Source organism: Coffea eugenioides, chromosome 7 (assembly GCF_003713205.1).
Source record: "Coffea eugenioides isolate CCC68of chromosome 7, Ceug_1.0, whole genome shotgun sequence".
Lineage (NCBI taxonomy): Eukaryota > Viridiplantae > Streptophyta > Magnoliopsida > Gentianales > Rubiaceae > Coffea > Coffea eugenioides.
Window position 1 is genome coordinate 21,733,091 of NC_040041.1, and position 19,263 is coordinate 21,752,353.

A 19,263-nucleotide genomic window follows, 5' to 3' on the forward strand; every position below is an offset into this window, starting at 1 on the left:
TACATTATTAATGTATAATATTATTATGTACATTATTGTGTATAATAATGTATAATAATGTTATGTATAATATATAATATACATAATATGTAATAATGTATATTATGTATAATATATTATATTATGTATATTATATTATATATATACAATATTATGTATATTATACAAATTGAAAATTATATATTATATATTTATATATTATATATTATGTAAATATTTATATAATGAAATATACAACAAATATTACAAATTGAAATATTATATAAACACCATATTTATAATATTATAATATTTATAATTAATATTAATGTATATTATATATATTATATATATTAAATATTTAAATATTATATATGTATTTATTTATTTATACATAATATAAATATTAATGTATATTATTTAAAAATATTTTTATATATTTATAATATATTTATATAAATATTATATATTATATAAATTATATATAATATAATATATAATATATATTATATATATTATACATTTATATAAATGTACATTTATACATAATATATATTAATGTATATTTAAAATTGCCATTTATATTATGTATTATATATAATATAATACATTTATACATTTATATTAATATACATTATATTAATTTTACATTTATACATAATATTAATACATTTATACATTTATATTAATTATATTAATACATTTATACATAATATTAATATATTTTTATAATATATTAATTTATACATTTATATAATATTCATTTATAATTTATACATTTATAGTAATATACACTTATACATTTATAAATATATTTATATTATGTATTATATATAATATAATACATTTATATATTTTTATATAAATATATAAATATATTTATTTATAAATATTTATAAATATATTATAAATGCATAAATGTATATTTATATAAAAATATAAAAATTATAAATTATGAATTATACATTTATATAATATTCATTTATAATTTATACATTTATAATAATATACATTTATACATCTATAAATATATTTATATTATGTATTATATATAACATAATACATTTATATATTTTTATATAAATATATTTATAAATGTATTATAAATGTATAAATGTATATAAATATAAAAATATAAAAATTATAAATTATAAATTATAGGAAAATTCTCAAAAATATGTTTTAAAAATACCTCTAAAAATAATCCAAAAAACTCTACAGTAAAATTTTTTCATATAGTTTTTGAAAAACAACCCCAAAAACAACTAATCCAAACGGACTTGTATTTCAAAAACAAAATGCTACAGTACTGTTTTTGAAAAACAATCCCAAAAACAGCTAATCCAAACGGATATTATATTTTTAAACTCAGATCGGATCAACCGGTCGAATCGGGAACTGACCAAGTGTCCGGTCCCAGTATCATTAAAAATCGGACAAATAAAAACTCGGTCAAATTAGGTCAAAAACCAGGTTTGACCGGATTTGATCGGAAAAAACTGAAGAACTATCAAAGTTCTTTTTTTTTTTAAAAGGTCAAAATATTTTTAAAATTATGTTTTAACTCCTAGTTGTTAAAAATTGTCAATATACCTCAAATATTTCATACTTTATAAATGTTGTCCTAAAGTTTGGTGTTATTTTTTAATCAAGTCCATACTTTTAATTCTAAACTTGTTAATGTTCATTAAATAATATAAATTGCTACTTGATTGTTCTAATTTCTTTGTGTTTTCTTGTTAAATATATTTGAAACATTAAATATATATGAATAAACCTTTATTAATATTAACATGTTCTTAGGTATTTTACATACAATATTTTAATTTTTAAATAATTTTTATTTATGACCTCATCCGGTTCAATCCCGATCAAACCCATTGACCCCTGATTGCTTAGATCGACCAAGTCGATACTCGATTCGAGTCTAGAAACATAGGAGAAAAGTCAAAAACTTCTAATATTGAACTTGGGTCTTTCAAAATGTTTTATGTAGTCACCTTTTTAATTATTTGAATTGCAAGATCTAGTTTTGGAATAGAAATCCTATCCTATGAAGTGAACTCGAATGGAAAGCTTTTCTCTCTTCCTTGAATTTGGGATTTTTTTTGCAAGATCTGGTTCTGAAAGCTTTTCTCTCTACCTTTAATCTGGGAACTTTGGCTTTTTATCTTTTGAACTTTTCTTTGATGGAACGAGATCAAGAGATGCAGTATTAGCAAGGATTTAGATGGAGAGTAGTAAACAAAGAGAAAAGGGAATAGATGAGGATAGTGGCGGTGGCAGAGAGGAGAGTGGTGATGGTGATAGGGACAAGGGAGAGGTAAGGTAAGCGAAGAGGAAAGAAATTAAAATAAAAGTTTTAAAAATACCTCAAAAAAGTTCTAACTATTAAAATACCACAAAAACCAATGATTTTTTTTCCGATTACTTGGTTATATTGACATCCATACTTGAAGTTCCCAAAATACCCCTATTTAGCTATTCAATTAAAGGTTTGAGTGCTTTACGTGGTGACGCCGCCGCAGAAGTCCTTAATTAGAACCACAACATATATTCTCTTATCAAATTGGCCAAAAATAAAAATTAGAAACTAAATCAGCATTAGTAAAAAGTTTTGGGACGAATTTGGCCATTTTCTCTTTCAAATCCGAGCAAACATAATCAAAGGAAAGGAAAACGAAGCCAAGACTAAAGAGTTTAGTTCAATGAGATAGATAAACCATCATTCATTCGAATCAAGCTCAGCGCCCTCAGTGGACCTCCCACCAAAAGGATCGTGAGATGGACCAGCATCCTGCCCAATGTGGCGCTGCACCAGCCGCTGTAGATCAGCCATAACCTTTTGTTCACGCTTGGCCTTCTCCTCATAGTTAAACATGGCCAATGCACGCTTGTCCTCAGCACTGTAAACCTAGTTTTCCTTTCTAATACGAATAGCATTCATCCTCTGATGCCTACTACCACTCATCACATATCCAAGAGTCTCAAACTTCTGAATCTCCTCAGCTGATAAACCCACTCCACCTCTTCGAGGGATACGCTTCCCTTGCTGAACATACTGTGCAATTGCATCACCTTCACCTGGCCTGAGTGCCCTACCATAACGAATATGCCCTTCAGCCCTTGGCAATGGCATTGGCCCAACCACTGGCTCATTCTCTAATGTGGCTTTCTTCCTTGACTCAATAAGCTCCTTAAACTGAAGCACCTCACTATCAACTTCATTCAACATTGCCTTTTCCTCTGCTGCCTTAGGTTTATGCTTATCATCAACTGTAGAATTAGAACTCTTTGCTAATAATGAGGCGTCGTTATCCGATTCTGTTTTCCTCTTCTTCTTGCTACGTTTGGACCTTAAGCTCATTTGCTTTTTGAAGAGCTTTTTAGACTTCACACGATCTCCTGATGATGGACTAGCATTAGAATCCTCACTGCCACTCTCATCTTCGCTTTCACTTTCATCTGAATAAGTTTTCCTCTTCTTCTTCTTATGTTTGGACCTTGAAGAGGAAGAGCTCTTCCGCTTTTTAGACTTCACCCGATCTCCTGATGATAGACTAGCATTAGAATCCTCACTTCCATTCTCATCTTTGCTTTCACTTTCATGTGAGTAACTTCTCCTTCTACTACTCCTCCTCCTCCTACTTCTCCTGCTACTCTTCTGTCGCCTAGTCTGATTTCTGCTAGAAGATTTCCTCCTTCCCCTCATTCGATGATCTTCTTCTCACTAGACTCATCTGATTCACTCTCAGTCTCAGAAACCGACTTTGACCTCCTACTCTTACGCCTAGAACTCGATTTCTTCCCCTTCCCCTTCCCCTTCCTCTTCCTCTTGGACCTCAAATCATCTGATTCAGAGTCTGAAACCTCAGTATGAGCACATAAGAGGATTTAAAATAATAAAAGAAGGTACCTCCCTCGAAATAATGGTTAAATGAAGTTGGATTTGTCCTATTTATACTTCAAAATCAACAAAATGGTCAAGGTACCAATTTAATTAACAAATAAATTATAAAGAAGTGGAAATAACCATGAAATCTACCAATTAAAACATTTAAATGAAGTATAATTAACAATTAAAGAAGATAGACAAATTATATTTAAGAAATCAAAACTGTCAGGGATCTAATTGCAAAAATTGATATAGTTTTTATGGTCAAATTATAATTATTACAAAGATTAGGGGTCAACAATGAACAAAAATAAAGATTAGGGATGAAAATGCAATTAAATTAGGGATCTAATTGAAAAAAATCCAAAGGTTTTATGTCCACAGTAGAATTACTCCAAAGATCAAGGACTAGATTGCAATTACAGTTATCAAATTTCTTGGAAATCAAGCCACTGGGCCATTTTTATTTCCTTTGTGGGCTGAAGACCCTTGGCCCAACAGAAAATCCAAGGAAAAAAGACCAAATAAATCCAACCAAAAGGATTGGGTTTTAACCTGCCAAACCCATGCCAAAAACTCAAAAAAAAAAAAAAAATCAGAACCCACTCCCAAAAACCCAACCAAATTAACCCTAATCCAAATCCCAACTTCTAAAAAATATTAAGACCTAATTATACCCTAAAACCCAGAAATAATATACTGAAAAACATGCTTAAAACATGCAAAAGAAGATTAAAGCTTAAAAGGGGTAAAATTGATTCATTTGCAGAAGTTTTGGGGCCACAGTATAATTATGTGAAAGTTTAGGGGTCAAGAACAAAATTGTCCAAGATTTCCATGCATCTGGTTCGAAGCTTTCTTCTATTGCAAATTTCTAGGTTCGTCATTCATCAAGACATCGTACTAGATGATTTCCAAGCATACCATGCTTCATTAACACCAAATCTAAACATTTGAACATGACATTGTGGGACAAAATCTGGGCAAACAACATGTAAAAGGAAAGGAAAACCAAAGAAGGAAGAAGAAAAACCAACAACAAGCTCAGCAGCAAGATTTTAATATTTTTGATGTAAATCTGATGACATACGAACAGAACAAGATGAAAAAAAATTACCTTTGGTGCCCCAAAAGGAAGAACAACACGTTACATTGTGAAAGAAGCGAATCCGACGTGTGAAAATTGCAGATGGAAGCTCAGTTTTTTGCTGCAAAATTTCTTCAAAGGGCTGGTGACTCCGGGACTTTGGGCCCAAATTCGACGAACTTAGAGTTGTTTTTCCTAAATGGTTTCTGAATGAAAGTTTCTCAAATACGTCCTAGGAAAGTGTAGAAACCAAGAAGTCGTTCTAACGGCCCGAAATATGATCGAAATTTGATGAAGAATCTGGCTGGTCGCTTAGCCTGTTCATCAGATTTTTTCATGTTTAGTTTTAATATTATAGTCTTGTAAGTGTTAAATTAGTTTTACAACTTAATAGTTACAGTAATTATATTAAGAAAATTAAGGAATAATAAGTGAGTTTGGGCTAAACCCGAATAAGACTCACAATCCGAATATTATGTGAGTTGAGTATGAACTTCATATTTATTAACCCGAAACTCGTAGCCCGAAACCCGAAAATGTTACAAATTAAATGAGATGAACTTGAACTTATGCCGGCCCGGCTCATTAGGCTCGATTGACAGGCCTAAGTCCAACTAAAGTGATCAATTATGATTTGGAATTTATTATATCTAATAGAATGTGGGCCTTTGATGTGTAAAGATTTAAGGGTAATTTTTATTTCTATGATGAGCTAAAATAAGAATCCAAAAGGTAATAGTAATGTTATCTATAAATAGGGTTATGATCTCCTAATCACACATATTTTTATTGTCATATTTTCTAGTACCACAAAATAATTCTTTCCTGATATCCCATCGTCAGTAAAGATACCAGAGAGAAATTAAAGAAATCTCTCAAGAGAATAACTAATACGTGTTGATCTGGAACGCCACCCCAAAATCTCTAGAGATTCAAGTACCAGTTTATCAACATGAATTCTTCTATACTTCCGCAATTTTACTATTAATTTATTTCTTAATAATTGCCATAAAATTTTAAATTTAATAGGTGATGATTTTCACCAAAAGACTGATATAAACTACCACCTAACACTTCTCTTTTTGGTCCGAAAGGCGTGCATTGTTTTTGCTTTACCGGGCACACTAGTCCACTTGTCAATTTACCATGTTTTAGGTTTGGTCTTTATTTTTTTTTGAGTTTTTTGTTCCATTTGTTTTGTGAAACAATAATGTTGATTTTGCAACTTACATTATTTCTAAATGCATAATTATAAAATTTACTTTAAATAGACACATGTTCCATCAGTCCGCAAGTATGTTAAAAGCGCCTGTTTGGAACCTTAGTTTTTTTGCAAGTTTGTATGCTACTAATTTTTTAATAACTTTTGCTACAGGAACTTACCTACACACTTCAAAATACCCAAAACACACAAAAAAAAATTCCCTTCCCTTTTTCTTTTTCTTCCTCCCCCACCCCAACCCACCACCACGTCTGGCGCCGGTTCCGGCGCCGATCACCTCTTCCGGTACCGGTCTTCCTTTTTTTTTTTTGGTTCCTTTCTCCCTCTCCCCCTCTTCCTCTACCGCCATCCTCCCCCTTTACCCGATTTGATCCTCCCCTTTTTTTTTTCTCCCTCTCCCTTTCCCCCACTCCTCCCCCACCACTTTTCCCCTTCCCCTCTGGCCGATCTGGTAGCTAGACCAGATTGCACCAGATTGCTCAACGGAAGGCTGAGTTGTACTAATATGAACTTCTGCAGCGGCTTCTTTTTTTTTTTTTTTTTTTGAAACTTAGGGTGAGGGTAGCGGGGAAGGGGGAGGAGAGGGGGAGAGGGCAAATTGCAAAAAAAAAAAAAATAAAAAAATTGACTACTTGATCTGTGCGGCAAGAGGAGGAGAGGAGAGGGGAGGAACAGGGAGGGAAAATTAGAAGCAGGTGAAGCAGTTTTTGTTGCTCCTCCATCGTCGGCAGGTGAAGGAATTATAGGCGAGGGAAGGGGGAGGAAGGGCAGAGGGGAGGAGAGGGGGAGAGGGAGAGGGAGAGGGAGAGGGAGAAGAGGGGTGGGGAGAGAAAATGAAAAAAAAAAAAAAAAGTTTTCTGTTGCAGACTGCTTGTGCGGCAGTTTCGGGAGAGGAACAGGGGAGGGAAGGGGGAGGAGGAAGGGGAAGGGAGGAAAGAAAAGAAAAAAGAAAGAAAGAAAAAAAAGAAAAAAGAAAAAAGAAAAAGAAAGAAAAAAAAATGAAAAGGAAAAAAAGTTTTTCATCTTACAAAGTTTTTCTACAACTTCTACAGTGATCTACAGTAAAGTTTTAGATAAATTTCCAAAAAACTCAGGTTCCAAACGGGGCACTATTTCCAGAAGACTTGAACTTCATCTTGATTAGAGAATCATACATAAGAGAAGTTAGATACCTATGGAAGGTTGGAGATCATAACTTTATATCAAATATTTTGACTTAAAGTACAGTTTCCTCTTGTAATATTCTATTTCTGGAGCCTGATTTTTTGTGTTGATTAAGCAGTGCATCTCTTTACTTTTAATTAAGAGAAGCAAAACTTCTTTTTCAAAAGTAAAAAATTGTCACTTTATCTCCAAATCCATTTTCTTTCCTGTTTTTTATTTTAAAAAAATTGATATCAGTAAATTTATGTTGCTTTCTTTTCCCTTTTTCCTAAATGCCATCACTTTATTCTCATCAAGAAAAAGGTAACTACTTTTAAAACAATTGTAAAGTGATCCTCAAATTCAATCTCACATAAATACCTTCAAGAAATTTTTACAAGTAATGAGTAGTCATTTTATTATCCTACAAAAATTTTTCCTACTAAGTGTTCAAATGAAATCCTGAGTAAGAAATTTTCTTTCCATTCTTGTTCTATTTCTAAAAGAAATGATTGTAGATTTTTTTCATCTCATTACTACATAAGTTATTCATATGAAATTCTTTTGGGTAAGAAAACTTAATTCTACAAAATTATGTTCTATGAATAAGCTTCAAAATGTGCATCACACAAATAGCACCAAAAGTCTTAAGGTATGTGCTCGTGGACTAATATACAAGCTATATATATACATATATATATATATGTATGTGTGTGTGTATGTGCGTGTGTGTGTATATATATATATATACATTTGTATGTGTGTGAAAACAAATAAAAGATACTTTAATTTTGCAAAATTTTGGTCATTTTGGAGAATTCTTCCAAATGTAAATCTTAAAAAAACTTCCTAGTCCAAAATCCTAATTAGATCAAATCAATCCAACATAAAACCCTTTACCCTTGTTTAACCATGTTAGCTTTGAAATTCCAAAAATATTTTTGTCATCAGAGTGTAAGGAATTTGTGTTTGCATGTATTGGTAAGGAATAATTAAATTTAACAAAATATGAATGTCTACAATTAAACAGTTTATCCCAATGGGTTTAATTAAGGAAGTTTACATGATATATGATTTTCTTACATCAGCAATTAATGATGATGCATTCATAAGAAGTTGAGCATAAAAGTAACAATCCACAAATAATAATCTGGATAGTGCTAAAGAAATTGACTAGACAAATTAAATAAGATAATCAAGGGAAAATTTTTGCAAGGAGTGCGCTAGAAAGGGTACTTTAGTTTTCTAATTTCTACATAATATATTGCTTTGAGCGTACACACATTATGTACAGACCTGCATATAAATGTCATTTATGTAACAACCTAATAATGTCCCTCTTTATAAATGGAGGATCCTATCCCTTGTTTAACAAACTTTTCCTAGAATCGACACTATTAAAGATAATTTGTGGGCTAAATTTGTCTCTGTTTTTTTCCCATTCCACAATAAGAAATTACTACAATCTCTAGAAAGGTTAGCAATTCTGATCACTTAGAGCAGAATAGGTCATATTCCACCTACCAGAACATAGCACATTGAAAGGGGCTTTATCAGTCTTTTATTCTTTCATTATCAGGAAAACGGATTTTCAGAGGTCATCCAACTTCCAAAACCACTGACCTCAATCGTTGCGTACTATTTCATGAGGCTTTGATCTTTAGTTTTCTTGTTTAGTTCCTTTTCTTTTTATATATTATTGTTAGTGCAGTTTCCTTCTAAATCTAATTCTATTTTTTTTTTCACAAACAAAAGGACCTCGCCCCACTTCAAATCTCAACCCTTATTCGGGTTGTTGGATTATTTCCCATTTTTGGTTACAAGGCTCGAACATTGGACCTCGGGTGTACTAACCCTTAGTAAGACCAGCTCGGCTGCCTTGGAAGGGCTCAGATCTAATTCTATTTGATAAGCAAATTTAATGCAATAACATTCTCTTCCCAATAGACTACATATTTTAATATTACACAAATAGGTTTAAATAATGTATTTTGGTTAGCATAACTTCAAACTAAATCTAATTTTATTTTGATTTTCTGGTTTAGATTTCTTTCCCTTTTAGAATTCTAATGACCAGAAGGAACGGATCAGTGGATTGAGTAGTTAGCCTGGTTCTTTTTTAATAAGGCATCGCATGTTGGCTTACTAATGAAGGCATAGCCATGCTGTAGAATCAGATCAAACTTTCTAATATTTTTAATGATAGATGATCTCCCAGTACTACATCTAATTTTATTTTGGGTTTGTTGTTTGGATTTCTTTTCTTTTTTTTTTTAGAAACTATTACCAAATGTAACTTTATCCCAAATCTAATTCTATTTCATAAATTGTATAGTTTCCTATTTTTTAAAGAAATTCACACCAACATAACTTTATTCCGAATTTAATTATAATTTCACATACAAATTAAAAGTCCTATTCCTGATATAAGGCATCAAGATTCAGAATGTTTTTTTGTTAAACGACAGGGTATTATGTAAAACAAAAGCTAAGCCACTAATCAGCAAATTAAATTGACACCAAAATTTTTTGTTTGTCTAGGTCTTGTCCAAACAGACAATTGTTCGTTTAGCCCCCGAAAAATCTTCGCCTTCTTACAGTGAATTGCAGAACAATCTTCAACGGCTGTATACAATGCATAACTGATTTTTTCATGATTTGTACATCTATGACTGTGAGTTGTCATTTTCGTTTTTCTTTTAATCCGTTTCTTTACATGATATAATTGCCGTATGAATCCTTTTTCTAAACATAGATTATCATTAATTACTGTAATTTTATTTCAATTCCTAATCCCTGAAATTTTGGCTTTTCAATTTCTTATAGTACCTCGTTATTTAGAAATTAGCACTAACATAATTTGATTGAGAGTCTAATTCGGTTTCTAAAATAAAAGATACCCTCAGCTAATCTGACCCATTAACTGTTTTTCCGGCTTCATCATCATCCAATGAAACGCAGAAGTGGGTCGTCTTGCTTAACAAACCACACCATTTTAAAATGCCATCGACTCCCTTTTCCTCAAGTCCATTCATCATGTGGCTTTCCATCATCCTACCAATCTTCTTTACATATTCAGATGCAACCTCATGTCCTAACAATGGTTGTTGGATTGCACATAAACTGTTGGTTCTAGACCAAAATAAATCATACAAGTCACAATAATTTCTCTAATAAAATTTAACAAATAAATTAACAAAAATTCATACCTTAATCTTGCATTAAAAATGCAAATAATTGTACCATAAAAATGTTAATTTGGCATGGGTTGAGGCGCGGACTAGGACGCTCTCTTTAAGACGATTCGCGCCCCTACGGAGTATCCTCCGGTGTAGTAGGTCTCAACATGTCGCCTCCAGGATACAACAGCCCAGCCTTTTACACACTGTAATCTACTCCAATCTACACTATTGGAGCAAGACAGAAACCTCACACTAACACTGTTATTTGCCCTATAAACTCTTATAGTAGTGGAGGAAAAATAGAAGGTAGTATAGAGATAGCAAAGTATGTATATGAGGTTTGGTTGATAGATGCCTTATATATAGGCTAAGAAATTAGGAATATTAAAATACCAACATTAATAGGAATTTCACCTCATATTTCAGTTTCAAATTGAAAAGTCTGGATTCATTGTATAACGGTCAAAAATTACTAAATGAATTCATAAAACCTAATCATTACATAAGTTATAAAAACAAGACATAAATCTCATAAGTTACACATTTAAATGTTTCAATTTGTAACTGAAAATTTATTTAATTTGTAACTGAAAATCTATTTAAAGAATTTGTAATTTATTTAATTTGAATTCAAAATAAATATGTGATATTTTTTATTAAAATATCCAACATAAACAGTTGATGAGAAAAATCTTTGAAGGTGTTTCAGCAGTCTGCATGAACAAGGACAACAGGTCAAGGGACCATAACCGTTTTGACATGAAACAAAAAGAATTGGCCATTGGCGTTTTATCTCTCATTGTTATTTCACATGTACATTCAGTTTATGAGCTGGAAAACCAATTTGCAAGAAAAAGAGTAAAACCCAGCTTAATTCACCAAAATCTACAAAAACTAAAAGAGCATGAAAGTCATGTAACTGGAGCTGCTGCAACCTTCCAAAACTATAGCTTCAAATCTGATATGCTTAAAGACAAGGTTCTCATATTCCTTTAGTGCAGTGTGGAATTTTGCAGCAAAAGAATGTTTCCATATCAAGTAATTTATCCTAGTCAACCTAAAGGCTTCACAAGCTTGACCCGGCAGACTCACATAACTAAGATTAGGACTCCAGAACTCGAAAGTTCTACTTGGGGCAATTTGACAATAGTAGAATGTCCAAACTTTCAGGATAACACAGTGCTTTTGATCTTAAACGAAATAGCACGCTACTAGCAGACTCAGCTTTATTGGATAACTGGCTACACCAGCAGCGTATTCAAGAGCAAATTAGACCAAACTGTTTTCTAGGTTAACCATATAAAATTTGAATTGCAAAGCAACATGCAAAGGGAAACACAGAAAGCGACCTGGGACACAGAAATGGAACAGCCACTATCCAGAATAGCACCTGTAGATGATCTTCGCAGTTGGCTAGGATCAGAACTTGTCTACTTGATAACCGGATGGCTCCCTTGGACTTGTGTGCCTCAGCAGCTTGCTCACACATCTGCATAATCACATGTACAGCTTGACAAGAAAAGAATCTGCCTGTCAAAAAGAATCATGTTTCTGCAGCATATGCAATTATTGTCATCCTCCAAGAGTTCTTAACATGTTTGGCATGGAAGAAAAACTATTAAGTCCTTCATACACTCAGTTGCCACATGTTCAAGCAATATACTTCACTTAGTTGGGCTCTATAACAAACTTCCGAAGGATGAATTCTCAGCTTGTTTTACACTTCCACACAATATCTCAAGGAGAGACGTCTGCCACCAAGCACTACCTTTTCAAAATTCAGTACTTTTAACTGCCAGTGCTTCATTGACCGGCTAGAATACTTGCTAAAGACGAGATGTGTGCCAAGATACAAAATCCAAAGGAAGCACAAACAGCAATAGAAGATAAATTACATGAGCAACTGGGTCGTGCATAGTCATGATCCCTATACATGTAAAATCTGTTTAACTCCTGAAAACTTGAACGGGGTAAGGGTAAAGAATTGCAATTGTAGAAGGTTATATTTCCACCACCATATAGTTTTTGAAGGATCAACATAATAGCGTTTTTATAGTCCCGCCCATCTGGAAAAGATAGATTTACTTTCCAGACTGGATAACCAAAAAGAAATTCTGATAACTGCAATAGCATTGTGGATTCTCTGTGATTATTGTTCTGAAACATTACATTATACTTTTGAAATGCTATGCACCTATTTAAGTGTCATCTAAAATATGAAAGACAATTTCTAAAATATTTACATGCACCAAAATACTTCCTAGGACAGAAGATTCAAGCCTTAGTAAGATTTCCTTCTTACAAGTGTCTATCTTCTGGGAGGCACGGGAAATTGACCTGCTTTATATGACGTGAAATCTGTTGTAAAATATATAGTATTTCAAAAATATTCTTTGTCCCACATCGAAAAAATGAGAAGTATTATTTTCTCTGTCCCACATTGAGAAGTGAGAAGGGTTGCAGTCTTTGTCCCACATCGGAAGTGAGAAGGGTTGCACCTCACTCTGAAGTCTATAAATAGGATCCACTTCTCCCTCAGAAAATCACCCCAGCAGCTTCAGTTAATATCTTTTGATAGCTGCTCTATCTCTCTCTCTCTCTCTCTCTTTTATTTTTTGTTGGTTGATATCTTCCTGATAATTCTGTTCTCATCTTCCTTTTTATATATATATCTGCTGGTTTTAATTTGCTAGTTCTGGTCCTTCTAGTTTGCAACAAGAAGAAAGGTTGTCTTTCTTGTTCGCAATAAATAGAAGAAGGCTTGTTTAATCCTGGGGAAATATTTCAATACTCTGAAATAGTTTCTTAGGACAGTGCTACGCACGACTCAAGCAGATAGTGTTAACATTGTTGTAGCCAATTATCCAACAATCTAAGAAACTATGGCATCTGACAATGTTAGCACCCCGCAGCCTTCATCAGCAACTGTTGCAGTGGCACTACCATTCGCCAAGCCCTTTCCAGATGTATCCAAAATTGAAATTTTCGTCAATGAAAATTTCAAAAGGTGGCAAGAACGAGTACACTCACGACTCGACATCCATGGAGTGGTCTATGCACTAACGGAGTCCCAACCTGCTTCAACCACAGATGTCAAAATACAAGAATCGTGGCAATATGCCAATAAGGTATGTAGGCATACTATTTTACAAACACTCTTAAATGAATTATTTGACGTGTATTGTAGCTATATGCAAGCCAATAAGTCCCAGTATAATAGACTAAAAAATTCCAATTACAAGCCTAATATTCCCAACTTTAAGAAAAAGAAAGGCAATTGCCATTATTGTAGAAAATCAGAACATTATGTTGCCCTGTATAGATACAATAAAGGTGACAAAGCAAATGGTAATCCTCCTAAGGTTAATTTAACCGAAGAAGATGAAATAATTGCTGCAGTCATCTCTCAAGTGAACATTGCAGCTAATGTTAAAGAATGGGTGGTAGACTCTGGGGCTACTCGGCACATATGTGCAAATCGAGAAGCGTTTTCCTCTTATACTTCAATAGGGGATGATGAAAAAATAGTCTACCTTGCAGACTCACGAACTACTAAAGTTCTGGGTAAGGGCAAAGTACTATTGAAACTCACTTCAGGAAATACTTTGGCTCTTAATGATGTGCTGCATGTTCCAAATATTCGGGCAAATCTTGTTTCTGTGGCTTTGCTTGGAAAAGTTGGGGTGAAAGTGTCATTCGAATCTGAAAAGATTGTAATGACAAGAAATAATGTGTTTGTAGGGAAAGGCTATTGTAATCAGGGATTTTTTGTACTTAATATTTTCAATGTGATAAATGAAAATGCATCTTCTTCTGCTTATATTGTTGATTCCATTTCTTTATGGCATGCTAGATTAGGACATGTTAATATTGGTTATATAAAGAAAATGCAATCATGTGGTCTAATTTCTGGTATTAATGATAATATGGACAAATGTGAAATATGTGCAGAAGCTAAAATAACAAAGAAAAGTTGTATAACTGTCCATAGAGAAACTGAGTTATTAAATTTAATTCATACTGATTTAGGTGATTTAAAACAAACAATGACTAGAGGTGGGAAAAGGTATTATGTCACCTTTATAGATGACTATTCTAGATATACCAAAGTTTATTTACTTAGAAATAAAGATGATACTTATAATGCCTTTTTATCCTATAAGTCTGAAGTAGAAAATCAACTTAATAAAAGGATAAAAAGAATTAGATCAGATAGGGGTGGAGAATATTTAACTTTAGATAACCTTTGTGAACAGGAAGGCATAATACATGAAATAACTCCACCTTATTCACCAGAATCTAATGGAGTAGCTGAAAGGAAAAATAGAACGTTAAAAGAAATGATGAACTCTATGTTAATTAGTTCTCATGCTCCAGATAATTTATGGGGAGAAGCTATATTATCTGCATGTCACTTACAAAATAGAATCCCACATAAAAAGACTGGCAAAACACCTTATGAGTTATGGAAAAATTATAAACCAAATTTGAAATATTTAAAAGTTTGGGGGTGTCTTGCTAAAGTCTTGTTGCCTGAACCTAAGAAAAGGAAAATAGGTTCTAAAACTTCTGATTGTATGTTTATTGGATATGCTGAACATAGTGCTGCATATAGATTTCTTGTGTTAAGAAGTGATATACTTGATTGTAATACAATTATTGAGACAAAGAATGCTGAATTTTTTGAACATATTTTTCCACTGTCTAGTAAAATTTCTCATGCACCTGTTGAAATAAATAAGGAAATTATTCCAATGAGGAATTAAGAAGGAGCAAAAGAAAATTATTCCAATTGAGGAATTAAGAAGGAACAATAGGCCAAGAAAAGAATCTTCATTTGGAAAAGATTTCCAAACCTTTCTTGTTGATAATGATCCTTTAACATACTCCGATGCTATTTCTTCTCCTGAGTGTAAATTTTGGAAAGAAGCAATTAAATCTGAAATTGATTCTATCTTGTCAAATAAAACTTGAATTTTGGTAGACTTACCTCCTGGTGCAAAACCTATTGGTTGCAAATGGATTTTTAAAAGAAAATTTAACTCTGATGGCTCTATAGAAAAGTACAAAGCTCGTTTAGTAGCAAAAGGATTTTCTCAAAAACAAAATATTGATTATTTTGATACATTTGCACCAGTAACTAGAATTGCGTCTATTCGAGTTTTATTTGCTTTAGCTTCTATCCATAAACTTGTTATTCATCAAATGGATGTCAAAACAGCCTTTTTAAATGGTGATTTAGAAGAAGAAATTTATATGTTTCAACTTGAGGGATGTATTGTATCTGGACAAGAAAATAAGGTTTGTAAACTAATTAAATCTCTTTATGGCCTAAAACAAGCTCCTAAACAGTGGCATGAGAAATTTGATCAAGTATTGATGAAAGATGGATTTTCGTCTGTAGAAGTGGATAAATGTGTATATGTCAAAATTATAAATGATCAATATGTGATAATCAGTTTATATGTGGATGACATGCTTATATTTGGTACTAGTCTAGATATTGTAAATAGTACTAAATATTTTTTGTCTTCTGATTTTGATATGAAAGATTTGGGTGAAGCCAAAATAATATTTGGTGTTAAAATCATAAGGAAAGGTGATGGTATAATGTTGTCACAAGAACATTATACAGAGAGACTTCTTAGGAAGTTTGAAAATTATGATGTGACACCTGTGAGTACTCCTTATGATGCTAACACTCAATTAAAGAAAAATAATGGTGACCCAATTGCTCAGTCTAAATATGCTCAGATTATTGGGAGTCTGATGCATCTGATGAATTTCACTAGACCTGATATAGCTTATGCTGTATGTCGACTGAGTAGATATACCCATAATCCCAACCGTGAGCATTGGTTTGCATTAGTCAGACTAATGAAATATTTGAGAGGTACCATGAATTTTGGTATCCTGTATAGTGGATTTCCCACTGTATTAGAGGGTTACAGTGATGCTAATTGGATCTCTGATTCAAATGATACGAAATCCACTAGTGGTTTTGTGTTCACCCTTGGTGGTGGTGCAATAGCATGGAAATCTGCTAGACAGACAATCATTACTAGATCAACAATGGAGTCAGAGTTTGTAGCTCTGGAACTGACAGGGACTGAGGCCGAGTGGTTGAGAAATTTCTTAGCTAACATTCCTTCAACTAAGGATTTGTTGCCTCCTGTGTCCATACATTGTGACTGTCAAGCAGCGATTGCCATAGCTAAAAATAAATCGTATAATTGTAAAAGTCGACACATGAGATTGAGACATGATGTCGTAAAGCAGCTGCTTAGAGATGGAATTATTTCCATTGATTATGTAAAGTCAGAGTTGAATTTGGCCGATCCTCTGACTAAACCCGTAGGAAGAAAATTGATTCTTCAAACTACAAAAGAAATGGGACTTCGACCAACAAGTTGTCAATAGAGACAGTAACCCAACCTATGTGATTGGTGATCCCATGAAGTAGGTTCATATGGGTAATAACAAGTCAATATTGATGGTAAAGCACTTCAATTTAAGTCCCTCCAGAGATAAGTGCTTTGAGTAAATGTGAGGATGAGTTAAAACTCTTAATGAATTCATATCCCATTAGGGAGGTGTAGTTAAAGCAATACACACTTGATGAATTCACCTATATGAGAGTGGAGTGGGGCCGCTCCTATAAGATTCATTGGTCAAATCTTTAGAGCTCTCATGAATAACCAGGCAGGCGCACGGCCAAAAAGCGCAAAATCGCGTTAACAGCAAATTATGGGTTGTAATGTGATTGATAAAATCTCTGTCACATATCAAGAGTTATTGGTTCATAGAAATTTATATTTCACCAATAATTCTGTAGATCATATTTTATCAATCTATGTTTGGTTCATAGTCCAAAAGACACCAATCTAATTACATTTCAACCAAATCCAGCAGAGTACTTTTAAAATTCTTCCTTTATCCAAAGAATTTTTTTGAAATAGGTGGGAGATTGTTGTAAAATATATAGTATTTCAAAAATATTCTTTGTCCCACATCGAAAAAATGAGAAGTATTATTTTCTCTGTCCCACATTGAGAAATGAGAAGGGTTGCAGTCTTTGTCCCACATCGGAAGTGAGAAGGGTTGCACCTCACTCTGAAGTCTATAAATAGGATCCACTTCTCCCTCAGAAAATCACCCCAGCAGCTTCAGTTAATATCTTTTGATAGCTGCTCTATCTCTCTCTCTCTCTCTCTCTTTTATTTTTTGTTGGTTGATATCTTCCTGATAATTCTGTTCTCATCTTCCTTTTTATATATATATCTGCTGGTTTTAATTTGCTAGTTCTGGTCCTTCTAGTTTGCAACAAGAAGAAAGGTTGTCTTTCTTGTTCGCAATAAATAGAAGAAGGCTTGTTTAATCCTGGGGAAATATTTCAATACTCTGAAATAGTTTCTTAGGACAGTGCTACGCACGACTCAAGCAGATAGTGTTAACATTGTTGTAGCCAATTATCCAACAAAATCTACTGTTGTTCAAGCCAAAAAGTGTTCGAAGAATTATAGTGACCTATACTGACTAGAAGAACAAGTTTCAACTTTTCCAAACAACCTTGGAAAGTGATTACCGGTCTTGCACTTCGTATATTGTATTCATAGGATCCTACCACCACTAAATGCTTACTAGAAGTTATAAAAGATTTCCTCACTCAAAGGCAGATGGTATAAGATGAACTCAATAGATAAGTTGGGAAAACTAGTCTCAGAAATTGAAATTGGAGCTGATTAAATGCAGTCATCATGTTCATATTTTACTCAGTGATGCAAGGAAACAACCAAAAGATGGACCACATGCCAAATAAAAGTGCACCTGGACAATAGGATCTAGCAAAGCAGATATGACCGGGTGGAAGTCTGGTTTCTTTCCTGATGCAGGAAACATCATGCTGTTATGTGTTTCAATTATTTCACATAGCAGTGAGACTCCTTCCATCAGTGCTGTTAGTGGAGAAGGATCAACAGCTACTGGAAGAGGATATCTTAAAGCTTCTGCCCTCGAGTTTTCTGTATTTCAAAAAATATTTTCTGTGCAGCTTCACCCAAAGTGTATTACAGAGAGCTGTTTGTCTCCCTAGCAAATCTGATATCTACAAAATTGCAGCTGTCATGCAAAGCCAAAACAAAAGAGAAGGGGGGGGGGGGGGGGAAGGGATTGCATTCTACTTTCGGATACATTGCCACTTAGAGAGTAGCTGTAAAACTCCAGTGTGTTACTAAGTTTGTACAACACTTAACAGATTAGACTGAGACTACAAAACTAGTTCAACTCTCACTTTCAATGCTCTGCAAACTCCTTCAAATATCCGATCCAGGACAAATGTCGAGTCTGATTCTGACTTTATAACATCATTCTCAGAACTCTGGACACTTGGGGAGCAGATAGTCCTGTATCTCCAACTGCATCTGGATCAAGAAAAGCAAGCACAAGCTCCCTTTCAGATGCCAAGGCCTGTCATACAATAAAGGAAAGAAAGCAGAGCAACAATAAAATTCCGAAAGAGAAAAGATGAATCAAAGTTATTGAACTGGTCATTTCTAAAACAACAGAAGTAACACCACAACTTAGAAAGAGGAACTGAAACAAAAATCTGAAAGAACTCCGTGCTGCAACTATTTTAAGATTCAAAGGTCCCTATCTTAGTTTGTCATATATACTAAACATTGCAACAATAAGCCACCACACACACACACACACACATTTATAATATAATGACCATCTTTGGCTGTTATTCATTCAG

The 19,263-nt window shown here is 33.2% G+C and overlaps 1 pseudogene; it reads right to left on the reverse strand.

Annotated features, from left to right (window-relative positions):
• Positions 1-2,566: 2,566 nt before the first annotated feature.
• Positions 2,567-12,674, reverse strand: LOC113777133 (annotated as a pseudogene).
• Positions 12,675-19,263: the final 6,589 nt, after the last annotated feature.